Source organism: Cynara cardunculus (assembly GCF_001531365.2).
Source record: "Cynara cardunculus var. scolymus isolate 2C chromosome LG 9, CcrdV1, whole genome shotgun sequence".
Lineage (NCBI taxonomy): Eukaryota > Viridiplantae > Streptophyta > Magnoliopsida > Asterales > Asteraceae > Cynara > Cynara cardunculus.
This window is the reverse complement of record NC_037536.1, coordinates 9623118-9627532: the sequence shown is the minus strand read 5'-3', so window position 1 is coordinate 9627532 and position 4415 is coordinate 9623118.

Sequence of the window (4415 nt, the reverse complement as noted above, 5' to 3'; positions counted from 1 at the left end):
ACTATCGCGGCTGTCCCGCCATCTGTCACAGGTACCCTGCCAACTATCGTGGTTGGTCCGCTATCTATTTGCAGGTACCCTGTCAACTATCGCGGTTGTCTCGCTATCACAGGTACCCTGCCGACTATCGTGGTGGCCCGTCATCTATTCGCAAGTACCCTATCAACTATTGCGGTTGTCCCGCCATTTATCGCAGTTACCCCACCATATATATATATATATATATATATATATATAATGCACAAACATAATGATTTAACATCGGGAAAAATCACAAGGAACAATTGTTTGGTCAATGACTGCCTTCATCGGACACCATATGGGTAATGGCTGCCCTCATCGGGCAGTACTTGGTTGATATACACCCTCATCGGACAACACTTAGTCGATATACACCCTTATCAGACGATATATGCCCTCATCGGGCAACACTTGGGCTATATATGATTTCATCGGACAACTCATGCCCTTATCGGACAATACATGGGCGATGAACGCCCTCACCGGTTAACACTTTGGGCGATGAACGTCCTCAACGGACAAAGCCTTGGGTGATGAATTCCCTGACCGGACAAAGCCTTGGGCGATGAACACCCTCATCGGATAATGCCTTGGGCGATGACCCAGCCTTATCGGATGAAATGTTAGGCGATAACAACTATATCAAATTTTAGAATTTTACCATAACACTTAAACACATTGGTTTGAATCCAACGTAGTGTATACTTTCATGCATCAAAGTAAATTGTGTAAAAACTTATAACACATAATCTATGAAAACTTTGTAAAAATTCACCTTAAACTGAGATCTCAAAGAATACCTTCTGCCTTCTTTCCTTTGATAACCAAGTTGCTAGAAAAATTCTTCTCAAAGAAATTCGAAAACATCTCCCAGTCCCCTAAACAAACCATATCAAGAGGGATCTACGCTACACATTGGGAATGAGTCAAGTGCTCCCATTCTTGAACGTGGCTTAGTTAGGATACAGGGAAGTGTTTGAGTCCAATAAGTTTGTGTTTGTCAAAAAGTGGCTCTTTGATAAATGGAATGTTTCGTGTTGAATTTTGAATAATAAAGTTGTTCTAAATTATGCTTTTATTTCAAGTACAAATTATGTTGATTCTAGTTTATGACATGCAAGACTCGGTCATGTGAATTTCGGAAGAATGAAAGAAATGTTAATGGAAGGATTAATTCCAGCCTTTGACATGTTTTCTAGAAAATGTAAAACTTGCATGTTAACAAAGATCACTAGATAACCTTTTCCTAATGTGAAAAGGGACTCATCGTTGCTTGATTGAATTCAAAGTAATCTTTGTGATTTGTACTTGACTCCATCTTTGAGTGATGGATTTTAGGGTGAAGCCATATTAATGGCTTGCTATCTATTAAATCGAGTTTCCGATAAAAGGAACAAAATTATCCCATATGAACTTTGGTTCAAGAAAAGACCAAACTTGAATTATATTCGAGTTTGGGGCTGTTGGGCGGTCGTAAGACTACCCGAACCCAAAAGGAAAACTTTGGGTGAGAAATGTATTGAACGCATTTTTGTTGGTTATGCCGAGTATTCCAAGGCCTATAAATTTTATGTTATTAAACTTGATGATTCTATAGCGATTCACACGTTGTAGAGTCAAGACATGCACATTAGTGTGTCATCCACACTAATAGATAGCAAGCAAAAAAAAGCCACGCATTAAAGCCACACTAATAGATAGTCAAGACATGCACGTTGTTATTAAAATGATGTGTCATCCACATCATCTCATTAAAGCCACACAAGTAAAAAAAATCAAAGGGTTAACCAGTTTAAAAGGTAACAGGTTCCTCATTGCTATAATGAGGTAAATTTTTCAAAGTACAATGTTCTAATAAAAAATAACTTAAAAATACATTAGTGTAATAAAGAAAAACAAAAATAGAATGTTATAATAAATTTTTTTATGAAAGTAAGTTGTTATTTCATGTATTTAACCATTTTTTAAATATCCACTTGCATTTTTGTGTTTATTTATTCAAAAGTAGAATGATACTCATACAATATAGCGAAATATATTTCAATTTTAATGTTTCATTTTATTAGTATTAAATTACTTATTCAAAAGATCTCATTTTCTGTGTAATTTCTTTAATTCAATTATTTATTATGATTTAATTTATATTTAATAACAAAGTAATTTATTTTTGTTTAATATTATAATTTTCATAAGAATGATAATTAAGTATTCTGTTAAAAAAATGATTATTTTAATTATATTTTAATTTTTATATTTAAAGTGAGATGTTTATCATGTATTTGATTATGTTTATCTTCAGTTAGTTACACAAATTCAAAAATAGAGCTTTAATAAAGTGTACTTACGCAAAAAACACTTGTAATATTGAATTTTACGTAATATGCATCAAACAGTACTTCATGCATAAAAATATATATTCTATAAGAGTTTTTGTCAAATGCTTTATAATATAGTATAGATAAATAAAAGTTTTTTATTTAATACTAGAAGGGTACTTGCACAATGTAGTGAGATACCTCTCAATTTTATTGTTTTCTTTTATTCTTTGTCTATTGATATAATACAGTTTTATATCGTTTTGAGAAAGTGATAATGATTTTTTTTAATATAATATAAATTTGAAGATATTGTAATTAAAATTTTGAAAAAAAAAATATCGATATTAATATCAAATTAACTATTTAAAAGTTCTCGTTTTTTGTGTAATATCGTTGATTTAATTTTTTTATTATAATTTAATTTAAATTTAATAATAAATTTATTTATTTTTAGTTTAATAATATAATTTTTTTATAAGGATAAGAATTAAGTATTCTATTAGTTTAATAATAAATCAATTTATTTTTGATTTAATACTGTAATTTTTTATAAATATAATAATCAAGTATTCTATTAAAACTCAACGATTATCCCAATTATAATTTAGATTTTTTATATTTAAAATATGATATTTATCCTGTATATGATTATGTTTATCTATAGTTAGTTACACAAATTCAAAAATTGAGGTTTAATAAGTTGTAATTATGCACAATTACTTGTAATTCTAAATTTTAAGTAATATGTATCAATCAACAGTATTTCATGCATAAAAAATGATTTTTAAGAGTTTTTATCAGATGCTTCATAATATAGTATAGATATTAAATTTAATTTAAAACGATATTAATGGCAATTAAACTTAGACGACTAGAATTGTGAAATTATAGAAAAATTAATTTTCTAACATCTATTTTCGTAAAGCACTATAAATTATCTTCAATTTATAAATGATACGTTCCTAAATTTCAAAGAGATTTTATGGGTGATAATTGTCTTTAAGGGAATTCAATGTAAAACAATAATACACTTAACTGGTAAATTTATATATATATATATATATATATATATATATATATATCCATAATAGTTTTTTTTGTTAAGAAAAGCTTAAGATACATTGATAATACTTTTATTTACCAATATATATATATATATATATATATATATATATAAGCACATATAAGATGCATTGTGATACCACTGATACCTAAAGTAGTGTTGACTGGAGGTCTGTTGGCCGGAATTCTGACATCGAATGGGACAAAATCATATCCAAATGAATATTTAGGTCGTTGGAAAAAGAGACAGGAAGGGGGATCAATATTAGTGATTTGGCTCCGGTGAAGAGTGAAATTAGGATCTGTGATGAGAGATAACCAGTGTTTGGAGACAAATTTGAACAGATGAAGTGAGATCGCCGATAATCGTAGTAAGATTTCAATCAAAAGGTCGTCGTAGAAAAGGACTGCATATGCAAATGAAGGGAGTCCCTTGTCTTCGGTATATATGATCTGCTTTTTGGATGCTCTGGCACCACCTATCACCATATCCAATTGCAAAGGAAGTTCAGACGAATCTCTGACAATCGTTTCCAAGGGAAAGGCAGAAACCGGGAGATCAAAACCCTACTTCGTTCGATATTTTCTTTAGTACTCCATTCGTCCTACTCCTAATAAAGAGTAAATTATAAATTTGGAAGTGAAACGATGGAGGGATTGGTAAAGAGAGAAAGAGAGAATTTAGGACTGGTTACCAAATGAGTTGTCAATTTTTTTTACCAAATTATCCTTTATGATTATTTAAAACATACTAATAATTATCTTAAATGATTGGTCTATGTTGGACCTCACGATTACCACAAACTATTTAGTTCTCACTTGATTAGGTCCATATATATATATATATATATATATATATATATATAGGGTTTATTTCAAATACAACCTATCGTATTTGTACAACCAATGCAACCCAATAAATTAAAATATTTATGGAAATGATTAGAGTTCATTTATTATGATTTAAATATTTATGGAAGATGAATACGGTTCATTAATTATGATTAATACTTT